Source organism: Dreissena polymorpha, chromosome 7, assembly GCF_020536995.1.
Source record: "Dreissena polymorpha isolate Duluth1 chromosome 7, UMN_Dpol_1.0, whole genome shotgun sequence".
Lineage (NCBI taxonomy): Eukaryota > Metazoa > Mollusca > Bivalvia > Myida > Dreissenidae > Dreissena > Dreissena polymorpha.
The window spans coordinates 97,952,372-97,971,533 of record NC_068361.1 but is presented as its reverse complement, the minus strand read 5'-3'; positions in this window follow the sequence as shown (position 1 = coordinate 97,971,533).

Here is a 19,162-nt window from a genome sequence, read left to right as displayed (position 1 = left end):
ATAATGCAAGACCGACTTAAACGGATAAATATGATTAGTAGGACTGCTGTTCTGTGTCTATGTTTGACATTCCATTCATGATTATTAGTAACGCCTTTGACACAAAGACATAATGTCAGTAAATTGAGTACCTTGATAAAAAAAGTCGTGATATGTTTACAAGTATACTCGTAATTCAGATATGACTGGTTCGTTTGCATCAATCATTTTCATTCCATTCATGTTTGCTTGATAAAATTCACTTTTACTATCTTATCTTTCATAACATATTGACTTAGTGTTATCGTCAGGCTTCTGTTAATCATATCCAGTAGTTCAAGCTCGATTATTGTTATTTTCAAAAGAATCAATAAAAGAAACTTTGTTCACAGTAAATTTAGTTTTGTCGTCGATATTAAAAAAACAACAAGGGAAGTAACTCTAATGAATATTATGATTTTAAACGATTACGAATTGACGTGCTCATGTAAAACAAAAATACATTGGCGCGGATTAATGCAAACTGAAGCCTATTGTTGAAGCAATTCATAAAAGATCGAGAGAGAAGAAATGTCTTGCTCAGGCTTTTGGTTTTGGTTAGAATTCAATAAAATAAATATCATAGTCTTTATTAAAAAACGGCCAAAGTTATGTTCTTTTCTTACCTTTGCTTTTTCTGAATGTACAATTCTAATTATAGTTAGAAAATGTCAAATTTTAACAATTGCAATAAAACGTGTGTCATGTGTAGCAGGGTTCGGTATAAGGAGAACTTATACTGCCTTGCTATAGGAGCTACCTTTCGTAGCGACACGGTAGAGTTTCTGCCTGATTTGGAACCGGATGGTCCCGGGTTCAATCACCAATGTGGTCGGGAATTGTTCTGGCTGCGTTACATTGGAACCCAACGTAAAAAATCATCATGTGTGTCACACGTCCCTCAGATGTCGTGGCATGGAGAAATTCATGGAAGAATTTCTGAATTCGAGTGTGTGTGTAGCAGGGTTCTGTATAAGGAGAACTTATACTGCCTTGCTATATGAGCTAGCTTTTATAGCGACGCGGTAGAGTGTCTGCCTGATTTGGAACCGGAAGGTCCCGGGTTTAATCGCTACTGTGGTCGTGAATTTTTCTGGCTCGCTTACATTGGTGCCTAACGTAAAACACCGCCATGTGTGTCAGACGTCCCTCAGATGTCGTGGCAATAGGCAATTCGTAGATAAATTTCGGAATTGGAGGGGTCGTGTGTAGCAGGGCTTGGTATAAGGATAACTTATACTACATTGCTATAGGAGCTAGTTTTATAGCGACGCGGGAAAGTGTCTGCCTGAATTGGCACCGGAAGGTCCCGGGTTCAATTCCCAATTTGGTCGAGATTTTTTTGTTTGGGTTACACATGCTACTTCTAAGAAAAAGCAAATTTCATAAATTCAAACTCCCTCAGAAAACATGGTTTCGCACGTTTATACCAGCTACCAGATGAAAGGATTTTTTAAGTAATAGGCACTACGTTCGAATTTGGACTACGGAGGGATACACACTGATTTAATTGAATTTACTCTATTTGTTAAAGCGCAATTTGGTTAAATTAAGCGCCTTGACCTTAACCCGGCACACTTAAAAACTCCATTGATAGGTCTCGCCGCAATTCAAGTTTAATCAAGATTTATCAAAACAATTTAAAGTTTTTGACCGGAAACCACATGTTGTTGTTGTTTAAAGTTATAATAACAGTTACATAGACCTCGATCGTACTGGCCCCAAAAGCAATCCCAAGCTATTTGTTCGTGTAAGCAACTAAAACAAAAATGAAAATGCAATATCTCTGTCAGATTTCAAGTTATAAGCGGACAAGGTTCTTCTAATTTTAGGTACCGCGACCTTGACCTTCTCCCGATTAGCTGTATGTAAAGTCCCAAGCTAGGGTTTCATTCAGCTTGCTTAATCCAATATGTCATCAAGATTGGTGAACGCAAATGCAAGTAGTTGTAGTGGAAAGTAGATTTCCACTAATAGTTGGTGCGGTGTAACCTCATAGTTGGATTGGCTCGGACTTTATCCCAGGATTGACGTCACTCTGGGTAGTCAAGCTGTTGTCCTCGCAGAGGTTGGACGTGCCTACTAACGAAGAGTTTATCGTGTCGTATTTATGGTAAGGGCCCATTGTAATGAAGAATTAGGTTAGGGAAATACTTTATTGGTGGCAGCGGTGATTATTTAAACCCATTCCAAAACAGAATTTACCAGAATTTGAGTATTTTCTGTGGGTAATATTTCCCACCGTTTTTCGATAACCACCTATTTCTGGATTTTTTGGCCAAACCATACGACTAGTTGGTATGTTCTGCCTCTAGTGGGTCACAGTTTTTTGTGTTGGTAGATGAATTTACACCAACAGAGGTTATTTTCCCTGTTTATATGACATTTAAGCCCAATTGCAGCAATTTCCTGACTTGGACGAGTCCATTGTTGGCAGTGGGTGGGGAAATAAAAGAGTGTGACCTTCACAGCTCGGCTACCGTCCCTTGTAAGTATATCAAATGTATTTGTAAAAAATACTCTTGATTGCAACAACTATTGCAGCTGACACCTTGTGTATTTAAATTTACACAGATTGAATACACATCCTAATATTTATTGTAGTTGTATTTGTCATTAAATTCTTCTACATTAAATAGTTTCTTCGCAAAATGGCTCTTACAAAGCAGCCCGTTAATTTTTTGACAGAAGAGCAGTTAAGGTCTGTACCAGGTATAGGCAGTAGACTGGCATCGACTATTGTTGATGTCAGAAACCGGTTTGGGAACTTAACGTCAGAATCGTTCCAAACATTGACGCGTCAATCACTTTCTGAAAGTCTGACACAGTTGTTAGATTTTACACCCAATATGCAGCTGGGGAAAGATCGATCCCAACAATCGCCTAATATAACGTTAGGCGCTATTCCTAAGAAAATTAGGGGCCCCATACAAAAATCACCTAAATTCGATAAACAAACGGATGGTGATGCCTCAGAGAAGTTGGTTGCAGAATTAGCACAGTGGGAAGATGTCCAGGAGGTATTATCCACCGCTAAAAAACTAGTTGCAGCCAAAAAACAAGGTGACTGCAGCGCATTTAGCGATTTTTTAACAAATGCGCAACAACAACTGCATTTTGTTAAAGACAATCTTCGTCGCCGTGAGGACAGCGACGATGATTTGGAATCCTCATCCGGAATTCCAAAGAGGAAGAATGCACAGGCTAAGATGTACAGGAAGAAGGTTACACACCACACTGACACAAGAAGGGGTGTGTCATCAGAAGAGGATGATCAACCGATTCTTCACAGAACGAGTAGTGCTATTGCCTACTCAAATAATCGGCCAGCTAGTAAGGTACCTCAACCAGTACTTGGCAGTGACGGGACTCCATTTCCGATGTACAGGAAGAAGGTTACACACCACACTGACACAAGAAGGGGTGTGTCATCAGAAGAGGAGGATCAACCGATTCTTCACAGAACGAGTAGTGCAATGGCCTACTCAAATAATCTGCCAGCTAGTAAGCTACCTCAACCAGTACTTGGCAGTGACGGGACTCCGGTTCAAAGAGGGCAGCCATTATCAAGATCGGCTTTGCGGGATATTCCCAAGAACCTGGTGTATGATGGAAAATCAAGGTGGCAATCATTCCATATGAAGTTCGAGCAGTACGCGCGGTCTTTTGGGTGGACTGCAGAAGACTGCAAGATGTGCCTATTGCACTGTATGTCAGGTACAGCACTAGATTATTGCGCACGGATAATGAAAAGCAATCCTGAAGTGCCATACAGAATTTTGTTAAATAAACTGGAAGGGAGGTTTGGCGCTGAGCTTGCGGAATCAGCTCAAGCTAAATTTGTCACAGTAATACAAAAGAAAGGCGAATCGATGGAGGACTGGGGAGATAGAGTACAAGCCCTTGCCACCGAAGCTTTCCGTGATTTACCGGAAACTTTCTGTAATCAGCAAGCCATTGATAGATTTTGTCAAGGTTTATTAGACATTGATGCGGGACATAACACGTTCATGAAAAGACATCGTACAATTGAAGCTGCGATGAATGACATAAGGCTTTTTCAGCATTCTAAGGGTGCTATGTTAGGTGGTCGTACAAAAGTCACACAAACAGCTATAGATTATAATGATACAAACGCTTATATTTGTTCTGTACAATCACAATCAGACAAAGAATCTATCTCCGACTTAAGCGCATTACAGAAAGAATTAATTAAAATAAAAGAACAACTCAATGATTTAGCGGTAGGTCAACAAAGAAGGCCATGGAGAAAAAACAGGACACCATCTAGGGTGAATGAACGGAAATGCTTTGCATGTGATGAAACGGGTCACTTTGCTTCAAAATGCCCTTATAAACAGGAGTTTTTAAACTTCAAAGGGTCCAGTCAGAGAGCCGATGCTGGTCCCAGGTCAGAACAGGCTCCAGAAACCAACAAGTAAGTAAGGCGGCTGTACATACAAATATAGGGCCTAGTCTGGTAGCGGAAGACCATCCAAATGTGTTAGTGAAAAACTCTTATCCGGAAGTGGGAGAGTTGTGTGCAGCAGTGAGCTCTGATAATACAGAGTTCAAACGGGAGGCAATGGGCACAACAAACCAGACATTGGAAAAGGAGGTAAGTTTAACCTGTCTAGATGATCAGGCTCCAGTAACAGTATGCATGGTAAAATCAATGTCATCATTTTCTATCCCTGTTCGGGTTGGTGACGTGTGGACAGAAGCTGTTGTGGACTCTGCTGCGGAGGTAACAATAATCTCTGATAGAGTATTTTCAAAACTTAAGAATCCTCCAGATAAGCGCAAAGATGTTAGGCTTTTCACAGCCGGACGTCAGTTATCAATGTCAGCATTCATTGCAGAACCATTGTATCTTAAAATAGGTGAATATTGCCACAAAGGACCTATTTACGTCGCGCCGATTGAACAAGATATGCTATTAGGGGTGGATTTACTTGTAAAGGGTAATGCAGTCCTAAATATTGGGAGAGGCACACTTATCTTTGATGACCATGAGATAACCATGAGTACAGGTAAGATACATGACCAACCAATTGTGGCAAGAGTAACGGTGGCAAAACGTTGTGTAGTTCCACCCAATTCCATATTGCAGCTAAATTGTAAGATGGAGCATGAAGGGTACACGTCAGAGTATATCATCGAACCCTGTAAAAATGGTAAAGTATTTGGCCCAAGAGTTATATGCAAAGCTGGCGCATCGCCAGTGATGTGTATAATCAACGCAACCGATCATTACCAGCTCCTCAAGAAAGGTAAGGAAGTAGGCAGAGCATATCCAGCAGATGTTATGGGTACAGAGTTCCAAGCGCATATCGAACAACCTAGGGTACATTCTGTACAGAAATGTGCAGAACATTCAGAAAAACACACTCCATCAGAAGAGGCTATGCCAGATCACTTGCTTGGTACACTGGAGATGTCTAAAGAAAACCTTACATCAGAACAGTTTGAAAAACTGGCAAGTTTACTAGTATCATATCAAGATGTCTTTGCAAAAGATGAGTTTGATCTCGGTACATTCACGGAAATCGAACACACTATAGATACAGGTAATGCGAAACCAGTAAAACAAAGAATGCGCAGAACTCCAGCATGCTTTGCTGGTGAAGAAGAGTCCCATTTGAAGAAAATGATAGAAGCGGGGGTCATACAAGAATCAATATCAGATTGGGCATCAAGCCCAGTCTTGATACGCAAAAGAGACGGTCAAGTGCGATGGTGCCTGGATTATAGGGCTGTCAATAACGTGACAGTAAAAGATGTCTTTCCGTCACCTTTGATAGACGATTGCTTGGATACACTTTCCGGCAATGTTTGGTTCTCTAAGCTTGATGCTAATTCTGCATATTGGCAGATAACTATAAAACCTGAAGACCGTAAAAAGACCGCTTTTCACACAAAATACGGTCTTTTGAGCATGTAAAAATGGGTTTTGGTTTATGCAATGCACCGGCGACCTTTGCAAGGGTGATGAACCTTGTATTACGTGGGTTAACCTGGAAAACTATACTTGCTTTCCTCGATGACATCCTGGTTATGGGTAAAACCTTTGAAACCCATCTAATCCACTTAGAGGAAGCATTGCAACGTTTCAGACGTTATGGTCTGAAATTAAAGCCAAAGAAATGCATATTCTTTCAGAAAGAAGTGGAGTTCCTAGGGAGAATAGTAGGTGGTAATACACTTACTTTATCTCATTCAGATATAGCAACAGTATCGGACTGGCCTACCCCAAAGTGCTCAAAGGATGTTGAGCGCTTTATGGGCTTGGTAAACTACCATCGTAACTTTATTAAAAATTTCTCAGAATTAGGTGAACCTCTGTATGCAATAATAGGCAAGAATAAGTTTCATTGGGAACAAGAGCAGCAGAAATCTTTTGAGCAGTTAAAACAGGCTTTAACAAAGAAGCCAGTTCTTGCGCTGCCAAGAAAGGACGGAGAATTTATTCTTGACACGGATGCTTCTGACTTAGCTATTGGAGCTGAGTTATTGCAAGTTCAGGACAATGAGGAAAAAGTGATAGCATATGGTAGTTATGCAATGACGAAAGAGCAGCGTCGATACTGCACTACTCGAAAAGAACTTTTGTCTATAGTACGATTTACTCGGCAGTTTCGTCACTATCTGTTAGGTAGGCCATTCAGAGTTCGGACTGATCATTCGAGTTTAACGTGGCTATTGAATTTCAAAGAACCACAAGGCCAGATAGCGAGGTGGTTAGAAGAACTGTCTCAATACAACATGATTGTTGTTTATAGAGCTGGTAAAAAGCACGGGAATGCAGATGCGCTTTCTCGTCGACCCCTTCCAATAGATTACTGTAACCTGTATAATGCCGATGTGAAGGTCACAGAACTTCCATGTGGAGGCTGCACATACTGTGTGAAAGCTGATGACCAATGGGGTTCTTTCACCCGGGAGGTGGATTATGTAGTCCAGATGAAGTCACAGGGTGCTGGGTACCAGAACAGTACAACTGTTCTAGACCCAATAACCAGTGGTGATTTTCAGCTGGATACTACAGCATTTTTGGTCAGTGCTAGTAAACAGCCACGGTCCGTTAAGGAGGATGTCGCGGGTTTACAAAGTGAACAGCCGCGGTCCTTCAAGGTGGATGACGTGGGTTTACAAAGTGAACAGCCGCGGTCCTTCAAGGAGGATGACGTGGGTTTACAAAGTGAACAGCCGCGGTCCTTCAAGGAGGATGACGTGGGTTTAAAGTGAACAGCCGCGGTCCTTCAAGGAGGATGACGTGGGTTTACAAAGTGAACAGCCGCGGTCCTTCAAGGAGGATGACGTGGGTTTACAAAGTGAACAGCCGCGGTCCTTCAAGGAGGATGACGTGGGTTTACAAAGTGAACAGCCGCGGTCCTTCAAGGAGGATGCCGTGGGTTTACAAAGTGAACAGCCGCGGTCCTTCAAGGAGGATGACGTGGGTTTACAAAGTAAACAGCCGCGGTCCTTCAAGGAGGATGACGTGGGTTTACAAAGTAAACAGCCGCGATCCTTTAAGGAGGATGACGTGGGTTTACGTGGTGATCTGCACACGAGATCAGCATCTTTGGAACGGAAACCAAAGATAACTAAGGAACAGCCGAGGTCCTCCCAGAGCAGGGAGGTTGACTTGGGTTCCAAGAGTGGAAATTTGCAATACAGGAATAGTAATTCGCAGAGTCAAACAGACAGGCAATGTCCCAGCACTTGGGAATCGGATGCTTTCATTGAAATATGTCGTGCAGAAGAGGAATTAAAAATACAGATCTGTGGGGTAAGAGTTCAGCCAAACATTCATACATGTTGGGGAATAGATGTTAAAGAAATCAAAGATGCACAAATGGGTGATAAAGATTTAGAGTTTGTCTTTCAGTGGTTAATAAAAGCGGAGGAACCCAATGAAAAAGACTTAATACTGGCAAATAAGTGTGCTAAAGCATACTGGCTCAACAAAGAGCAATTCTTTCTGATAGATGAAATTCTTTATCGACAACGAGATGAAGACGGAGAAAAGGACTTAGTTATTCCAAAGTCTTTAAAAGAAGAGGCTATACGGTTAAACCATGATTTACCGTCAGCAGGACATCAAGGGATAGCTCGAACCAAAGCCCGGGTCAAGGAGAAATTTTACTGGTACACTATGAGCTCTGACATATCCAATTATGTTGCTACTTGTCTGACATGTAATCGACATAAGAAGTCTGATAGATATGGTCATGTTCCCATGCAAGAATATCAAGCAGGTGAACCAATGGAACGAGTCCACCTGGATTTTATGGGACCATTACCTATGACACCAAGGGGGAACGAATATATTCTAATGATGGTGGACCAATTCACCAAGTGGGTTGAATGTGTACCTCTACCTGCTCAAACGGCTGAAATCACGGCAAAAGCTGCGGTAGATCAATTTTTCTCAAGGTTTGGGTACCCACTGCAGATTTTCTCAGATCAGGGCAGGAATTTTGAATCGAAGCTCTTTACATCATTGTGTGAGGTGCTTCAGATTCATAAAGCAAGGACAACACCATATCGCCCTTCTGCGAACGGTCAGGTTGAACGGTACAACCGAACACTTATGGAAGCCATAAGATGTTACATTGGTGATTCGCAAAACCAGTGGGATGTACATCTGCCACAAATAGCAGGTGCACTCCGCAGTGCTGTGAATAGAAGTACTGGGTTTACGGCCAACAAGCTCATGCTCGGTAGAGAAGTGAATACCCCCGCTCTCCTTATGTTTCCACACTTAGGGGCCGATCATGGCACTACTAATCAGTATGTGGCAACTCTATTAACAAATATTGAATCAGCAAATGAATTGGCACGCCAAAAACTAGGAACATCCTTGAAGAGGATGAAAAGGGATTATGATATCCGAGTATTGGTAAGGCCGTATCAAAAAGGTGATATAGTGTATTTGTTGGACACTGCTGTACTCAAAAGCAAGTGCAAAAAACTTTCTCCTCCCTGGAAGGGTCCAGCAATTATAGTAAAAAAGATATCAGCTGCACTTTATAAGGTCAAATTGCGAAACTCAATATTTGTAGTCAATCATGATAGGATGAAACCATGTAGGGATAGGGAATTGCCGGCTTGGGTTATGAAGTGGCTTAAAAATCCTAGTGATGAGACAGAACAGGAAAGGGATGACAAAGTTTATTGTTTTTGTAGAAAACCATGGCAGTCTCGTTTCATGATACAATGTGACAGATGTAAAGAATGGTTTCATGGATCATGTGTAAATATCACACCATCCGAGGCTGTGGCGATAGATGAATTTTGGTGTTCTGTTTGCTCTAGTAATTAATAGCTTTTTTCTCTATTTCAGATGACTGAAATGGCAGCCTATCAGAAAATCGTGGAAGCCAACAGGTGTAGGAGGCTGATGAGCTCTCGTCATCTTGTCAGGGACCTGCTCCTTTCTTGTGAGAATGGCCAAGAGAGAATGCGAGTCCTTCTTCAACAAGTGGAGTTGGCCAAGAAACGACCAAATGTTGAATGGCTGAGAATTGTGGCGAGAGATTGCGATGAGCTAGGTGCTGCAACACCTCGATGGATAAGTGACAACATTCATCCTATTCACCGTAGAGTTAACAATCCCAGCAACATGCCAGCAACTCAACCATCAAAGGACATCAGATTCCTTGAAACAACAATTCCCATTGTTGCGGCCAGTAATGTGGCGGACTTTGGGAAAGGTGAAGAATTCATGGAAATGAGCCATGATGAGGTTGAAGCATTATTGCAAAGTGATGATGAGGACCAAGGTCCCGAGAAGCGGAAGAGCGAATCGGATCCAGGTAAAGAATTTATCCTGGAAGTAAGTCCTACATTGCGCAGATCTCCTAGAAAGCGATCGCCGACTAAATTCCATGATTCCAGGGCTAGTCCTATGAAAAAGCCAAGGGAGTCGCATAGGGATGAAAGATATAGCAAGTATGCTGCTAGAAAGCAGCCCTCAAGGGACAGCTCTAGAACCAGTAGTCGAGTTGGCTATAGCGGATATTCGGAGAAGACTCGTTCCTATCATTACAAAAGGTGGGTTAGTCCGGTAGATTCTACAAAGGCAAAAAGAATTAGACCTATGGATAAAGAGTCATCGAGGCTTTGCTGTGTTGAAGGTTGTCAACAAAAACTGACACGCGCTCATGCTATGGCTGAGCACGTAGCAGGGATATTTGATGAAGGGCAGCAACTTACACCAAAGGTAACCACACGACGTCTAACTGCTTTAACTCTGTGCGCCAAGTGGTTGAACCACACTCCTGATTTGAAGGCCCTAATGAGATTCGTTGACCTCTCAGAAGATATTGGAAAGGGGGAAGTTCAAGTAGGCTTGGATTTCAAGAAAAGTATTGAGGACATTCATACTGCTATGGACTTTACAGGTACAAATCCATTCTCCCTTTCCCCAATGTCTGCACCTGGACTTCTGATGCATTGGAGAGTTCAGGTGGTCATATGCGGTCTGTTAGGGGAACGCAGAGCCAAGGAGCTAAGAGATGCTTTTCCAGCAGCTGAACCACTAGAATGGCCGGAAGCATGGGACAGTCACTTCCATATGGATCGAACCCTTGCTAGGGCGGGTTTGACGGAATTAAGTCTGGCAGCAGCTGCTAACCTGACGCCTGGTGACAAATCCTACCAAGTCAAAGTGATTGGAGGAGTAGCCGTCTTCTGCGATCCTCCATCATATCCTTCTCTGGAGGAAGTTACCCGGTTAAAATCCCAGGGGGTGATATCCGCAGTTGGAATTCATCCACGTCGGGCAGCTTCCCTTAGCGAAGATGATTGGAAAGCCTTTGAGAAGATGATATCTCTGCCTGAAATCACAGTCTTCGGGGAGGTCGGTATCGACCATACAGAAGATCCCACCCATTGGGCACAACAACACGTTGTGTTAGACAAGGCTTTGGGATTCCTGAGACCGGATCAGGTACTGGTGCTACACAACCGAAGAGCCCAAGATAAAGAAGGAGACGATATGTTACAGCTCCTTTATCATCTCAAAGGAGTGATCCCCAGAGAACAGAAGATCCATGTCCACTGTTTTACCGGCAGTATAATGGCTGTGGAATTGTGGATCAAAGAGTTCCCCAATGTACACTTTGGATTGACCAAGGTTGCTAGGAGTGAGGCAGAGAGGCAGGCAGTTTGTCGCATTCCAGACGACAAGCTTCTGCTTGAAACGGACTCCCCATACTTCTCTTCCAGGGGCCAATATAGCTGCCCATGTCATCTGGGAGGTGTGGCCGCCGGAGTCAGTCGGATACGGGGGATGGACTGGACTGACGTCTTAACGCTGGCTAACACCAATGCCAGACGTTTATATAACGCCTAAGCTCTGTCTTTCTTTTCCAGTTCAGATCAGTTCTGAGTAATTTCAGTCTGAGTTAACATTGATTCTGTCCATAATACGACAGGATCCACAACGATGAAAAGGAATACTTATTCAGTCTAAGGCTGGAAAGAAAATTAGCGACATCAACGAATCCTTCAAGATAAAGAGGGAGGGAGTGTAGTGGAAAGTAGATTTCCACTAATAGTTGGTGCGGTGTAACCTCATAGTTGGATTGGCTCGGACTTTATCCCAGGATTGACGTCACTCTGGGTAGTCAAGCTGTTGTCCTCGCAGAGGTTGGACGTGCCTACTAACGAAGAGTTTATCGTGTCGTATTTATGGTAAGGGCCCATTGTAATGAAGAATTAGGTTAGGGAAATACTTTATAGTTTTATCATAATCCATCTGCTTGAAGCCGCCCGCCGAAACGCCAGCCTGCTAGTCATACCGTATTCATATAACCAGCCTTTTCAAATTTACTGCAAATTTAGTAAACACCCAAAAACACATCTCCTTTATGAGACTTAGAATGTATTTTGTGCATCAGAAAATCGTCACCTGTAGAGTTATTGGTGTATTGCTGGGCTCGAAAAAAAAACTATTCTGGTCCTTTATTCCCTAATATGTAAAACAATCACACGCTAATTTGAAGTTTAAATAAGACGTTAAATAAGCTGCGTTATTATTACAATGCTTGAAATGCAGTTTATTTGTTGTATTTATAAATTTTTACATATCATATGTTACATAGTCATCTGCATACATAATACCATCATTTAAAAAGATTTGAACACAAAACGGTATGATTGTTTGCATCGTTAAACAAATCCCTAAGAAATCTAACAGTGTCCACATTGTTGCAAACGTTGGTGTAAACAATAACATAACATCTGTTTCAAATGTTGACGCATAACTTCCAAACTTAACAATATGTCCATGATGTCCAGGATTTCCATTAAGCTCACTCACCTTCACGTAGACCAATTATTGAAGACTTAACCTGTAAGAAGACACGAGCTGAGTAAGAGAACAATATAATAGACCAAAATGAATGTCCCCACATTTTACGTTGTCTACAATTTTTGTTTTTGCAAAAATCTGTTTATGTCAACAGTGGACATTTGACCTCCAAGTGTGACCTTGATCTTTTGGGCTATGAGACAGATGATACACACGGCCTCTGCAACATTAGGTCAGAATAAATTTCTGTGAATTGTGTAAAACTAACGTTTTGGTTATAATGCTGATGTCGGTGGTGGTCGTGTCTTAATACATTTCTCACTGGTCTTATTTTGATTGGTGGTGAGAAGATTATGTTCAACTTAATGATTAAAGTCGGTTTTTGATGATAGTGGTGGTCGTGTTTTCAATCTGTCATACGTAGCTGTGAAAATTTGCCCGTGAGAGATGTTCTGCTATTTGTAGGCATTTTAGACTGTTTATCAAAGTGGAAGTGTCTTTTTCAATTTTCATTTTACAAAAATTCTCTTGGCAAGTAGTAAAATAGCTATAAACGCATGTCAATATGAACTGTGATTCAGTTTCTCTGTTTATTTGTCGTCAGTAGTATTGACATTAATGTTGTGTAAATGTTGTAAAAAATATTGGATGTTCATTTTTATTTTACAACAAAGGTACATCAAATAATACTATACTTTGCATATCTACTCCTTCAAAAATATAAATTATAGTTAAAGTTCTTTCATCGAAGATGTTCAACTTAATTATATGAATAATAACTTAATAAGTCGTTTTTGTTTCTTAAAACAGGTTACTATTGATATATTGGTGTATTGTCACCGAAAATCGATCTTATGTTTTCACCTTTTTTTCCTTTATACAATAAAGGATATGCCATTGTTTTGGCTTTTACTAAACCTGCTCAACCATGTCAAATGACCATTTACAACAATTATTAATGTATATTCCTTATATTTCATGAACATGATCCGAATATTTGAGATGCTATACGTCTGAAGCTTTCGATAAATCAAAGACGAGGTATATTTGATACTTGTTTATGTATCACTTCATCTTGCCTCGAAATGATGCTGTTGCTCTGGTATGTATCCCATCATTGAGTAGTAAAATGCTTAAATTCAAATGTATAATAATGTATTACTTTTTGTTTTGAGTTGTAATGGTATGTGTGTTTATTTTATTGAAACGGAAACGTTTAATGATTAATTTTGGGCCAAATGTAAGGTTTCCAGCTAATTAAATAGAGGATATTTGTTGGATTCGGTGGATTTTCGATTTTAATTCACGAGTGATCATAAAAAATATTATTTTCAGGAGTGGCGCAGCTACTTATTCTACAACAACTACTACAACTACTACTACTACTACTACTACTACTACTACTACTACTACTACTACTTCTACTACTACTACTACTACTACTACTACTACTACTACTACTACTACTACTACTACTAATACTACTACTACTACTACTACTACTACTACTACTACTACTACTACTACTACTTCTACTACTACTACTTCTACTACTACTACTACTACTACTACTACTACTACTACTACTACTACTACTACTACTACTACGACTACAAATACTATAACTAATACTGCTGCTGCCGCTGCTGCTTCTGCTACTACTTCTACTATTCCTCCTCCTCCTACTACTGCTGCTGCTGTTGCTCCTCCTCCTACTACTTCTACTACTACTACGACTACTACTACTACTACTACTTCTACTACTACTACTACTACTACTACTACTACTATTACTACTACTATTACTACTACTACTACTACTACTACTACTACTACTACTACTACTACTACTACTACTGCTGCTGCTGCTGCTGCTGCTGCTGCTACTACTGCTATTACTACTTATTCTACTACTACTACTTCTACTACTACTACTACTACTACTACTTCAACTACTACTTCAACTACTACTACTACTACTACTACTACTACTACTACTACTACTACTACTACTACTACTACTACTACTACTACTACTACTACTACTTCTACTACTACTACCACTACTACTACTACTACTACTACTACTACTACTACTACTACTACAAAAATGTTAATTCCTGTATGTGTGTTATAACTGTGCGTCCAGGTGTCATACCGACAAGTATTATATCGCCTTAGTAGCTGTGTCTTAACACATATAAATAATTTTAAGTTATGTGAATAAAGCAATCAACCAAATACATGCAATACTATTGCGATTAAACATATCAATCTGATAAGAAGTGTTATAAAAATGCCAAATGTATAATTTACAAAACAGTGTTATAATATATATATATATATATATATATATATATATATATATATATATATATATATATATATATATATATATATAAAGGTCAAGTTGTTTTGTCAATATAACTAATATAATCTAGATCCTGCCGAAAGAATAAAAATATAATCTTTTAAGAAGTACAAATGACATGAATAATTGAACATAAAATTTTCAACCGAATTTGTATTCTGAAAACGCGTTTCTAATATCAGAAAATGTTGATATATTTATAAAAATATATAACTTATTGTAAGTTATATATCATAATTATCTAAGTATAAATCGCTTAACAATATAAACATATGTGTACGTATCACCACGTGATACTTTTCTATCAATTAAATGTACGTGATTTCTCGTTTGAGTTCGTGACTTATTTTCATTGCAAAGCGTGGCTTTTTTTATTGGAACATCGCGTTTCGCTCTAAGCTGTAAAACGCGCTTTTACTGGGTAATTGTCTATAATTCGGTGCATATACATTCATGTAGTTTATACTGAACTCTATTTTCGACCATGTGATTGCTTATCTTTACATGTATTATAGATTAACACACAATGTGCACATTCTATGAATCATATCAGGCCGTGTCGAGCATCACATTGCAGAGCAATCTATGCAAATGTACAAAACGTTTTCCATACTTAAAGTCATGTTACACATTTAAGACTTTAGGACAGAATCCCCTTATTTTAAAGATTTGTTGGAGAAACTCGTGCTAACAGAGAGTCGTCTTCTCATAAAACGTACGACGACTTGTCACCAAATTCAACGAACCCTAACTTCTATTACTACCTGCAAATGTCATGAAGTGAGTATAACACCTTTGTCTTTGAACACTGTATTTTCGTTTATTAAGTGCTTATACATTAATATGTATATTAGGAACTCCAAAGTGATTAACATACCACTCAAATTGGTACGTACAGTTTTTTTAAGGTGTGTGCATTATAAGTTTGTTATTAATTAAAGTAATGCAAAAATCATTGTTATACAAACAGTTACGTAACAAAACACATGTAGTGAGAAAATGTAAATATATTACATTGTAGTTTTAACGCAAATGTAACTTAATTGAAATTCATGGTACATTTAATAAATTAATATACTTTATATATCAGCAAAGAAGAACAACAGTATTATACAACTGTATACAAAATTGACAGTGCACAAACAAGCGATACAAATTATTATCAGCCCAAGGTGACGAAGACAACACTTAGCAGCTGAAAACCTGACGAACATACACAGTCAATAAAGAACAATTGATACCCATGCGGAGAAAGTTAACATTTCAATGCGTACATCTGAAATTAGGATCTAAGTCCCCACATGACAGAATCATAGACATACGATGGCAACACAGCAACCAACACTGGATCAAGTGTCATGTGAAAATGCCTTCATGTTTGCGTTCAAAAATCGACTAAAAATGTTCTCTTGTTCTATAAACATACCCATCATCAAGGTAACTTTACCTATCTGATTTTATTAATGTTGAATAACTATGGTAAAATAAAAGATACTGCACTAATTTACTTACTTATGAGTGTATACGCCATTTTTACAATCAGTGACATCTACAGAAACAGGTTTATTTTTGTATGATTCTTGTTATCCACTTAATAAAGATAATACTAAATAGCATAAACAGAAACTGAACATTATATACATTTTATACATAGGTAGTATTGGCATCACACAAATATGTTAAAATTCATCAAAAACTTACAAACTGACAACGCAAAAACAATAAGAAATCTTGCAACATTTATTTTTAAAGCAGCTAAATTAATGAATGAATTGTATTTTCAATAGTTTCGCTCCGTATATTACTGTCTATTTGTAGTCATAGCAATACGAGCGATATGTATACACATTCTTAGAACATTCAAGTTTATTTGAATAAGATACGACTCTACAATATGCATATACATCCTTAAATTAGAACGTTACTGTACAATGTGTTATAAATATATACACATGTTAAAAAATGCTGTTTATTTTCAATATGCATATCTTGAGAGTTGTGCATTCCTTTTATTGTTAATTCTAAAGTTATATTTCTAAAATTATATATATATATGCCTGTATGTCATTAAACATTGTTGACTACATTGATGATTGTGTGTTATATGTATGTGTACTCATTTGATTCAATCCTAATGTATTCTGAAATTAAGCCATAAAACCATATTTTATAACATAATATGACAATTTAAATACCATATTAGTACAGGTTGATTGTTGAAAGAATGCCAAAAATATTTTTTTATCGATGTATGTGCAAACAAAGAGTCAACCCATATTGAGTTAATTGTGTGTGATTATAATTATGGTGTGCACATATTCATAGTCTACATTCAAAAGTTTACTATATGGCATTATCTATGAGGCTTATAAATATATGTCAATATTGTTTGGGACAAACTTGTTGACAGATAATGTCACCAATAAGTGCCTCTTATTTGCGCTCAAAGTTATATAAGTAATGTTATTTGTTAATAAGAATATGTTTACAATTTATTCATAGTAATATATTATACAATGTTGAATATAATTTATCAAAATACTTCTGTTCACTATATACATTTACATTGAATAACCTAACATTAAACTTATCAAACCAATCAAAATAAATGCTGACCGTATTCAGTATCCCGTATCAAATTGTGTCAAGTGCTTGTACGTTTAGCTATGTATAATGATGAATTGATACAGTATTGCTAGCAGAAGACCCCATTAAATTACAAACTTGCTTAAATGATTTTGTTCAATATTGTGATACTTGGAATCTGAATATAAACATAAGCAAGACTAAAGTTCTAATATTTGGGACAAGAGTAGACAGAAATTATTCCTTTAAAATTGGCGATACAGCCTTAGAAATTGTTAAAAGCTATAAATATTTAGGTACCTTTTTTGCAAAGTCTGGCAGTTTCCTCACAACCAGAAAACATCTTGCACAGCAGGCTAGAAAAGCTCTTCACTTACTGTATAAACGTATTTACAATTTAAATTTACCAATTGACCTAATATTCAAACTGTTTGATAATACCATAACACCAATTTTAACATACTCTTCAGAAATTTGGGGATATGAAGATTGTACACTCGTAGAAAAAATCCACTGTGAATTCATTAGAAAAGTACTTCATCTCAGAAAAAGCACACCATTGTATATGTTGTACGCTGAATCAGGTCGGTACCCTATTGAAATCACTATTAAGAGCAGAATGATAGGATATTGGAATAGACTTAATACAGGAAAACAAAGTAAAATAGCTTTTAGGATTTACAAATATATGCTTAATCTGCCAGATTTTGAGTCAAAATGGATAAAAAAAGTTAAATCTATACTAGTTGACACTGGGAGAAATGATATTTGGCTACATCAAAATGGTATAAGGGACACAACTGTTAAATATAAAATAAAGGATATCCTTTTAGGTCAAAATGTCCAAAGTTGGCATACATCTCTAGCTAACTCTAGTAAGGGTATAAATTACTCACTTATAAAAGACAATATGAATCTTGAAAGTTATTTGCTGAAATTAAGTAATAAAGAATCGATAAGTATGATAAGATTTAGAACTGGCAATCATTACTTCCCAATAGAAACCGGTAGATGGGAAAATATTGATATTTCAGAGAGAAAATGCACACTCTGTTATCTTAATGATGTAGGAGATGAATTTCATTTTTTGCTGAAATGCCCATTCTTTGAGTCAGATAGGAAAACATATATTAAGAAATATTACTTCTGCAGACCAAATATGTTAAAATACAAAGAATTACTATTAAGTTCTTCAACTATTGTATTAAAAAACACTTCCAAATTCATGCAAATACTAATGAATACAGTTTCTAGATAATCTTATTATTTCCAAGTACTTAAAAATTACTTCACTAATTTATAAACATTGTTATATGTCTCTTCCATGCATATAGCAGCATATTATATAAGTTGAGTTGTACACGCATAGTTAATTTTACCTCTCAATGCAAGAAAATGTCACACTGTGTTGTATAACATGATCATCTTTTCAAGTGCCTATGCACTACAATAATCCTATAATTACAAGTATTGTAATATATCACTATGATACTATTTTTGATTTAATTTTTGCAAGAAAATGTCGCAATGTGTTGTATAACATGATCATCTTTTCAAGTGCCTATGCACTACAACAATCCTATAGTCACAAGTGCTGTAATATATCTCTATGATACTATTGTTGATTTAAGTTTTGCTCCTAAACTTATGCGCATGCATAGCATGTATTTTTAACAGTGCATCCTTGTTATAGTGTAAGACACATATTAAGAACCACATGTACTGATTTTCTTTACCTATTGTGCATTCAGCCGCCGTTTGTTTTGTTGCAATATCGAGGTTGTAATATTTTGTACCATGTTCAATTAATTTTGTTGTACAGACATCATAACTACCTTTCCGGCAGTATCCTAGCTAGACTGCTA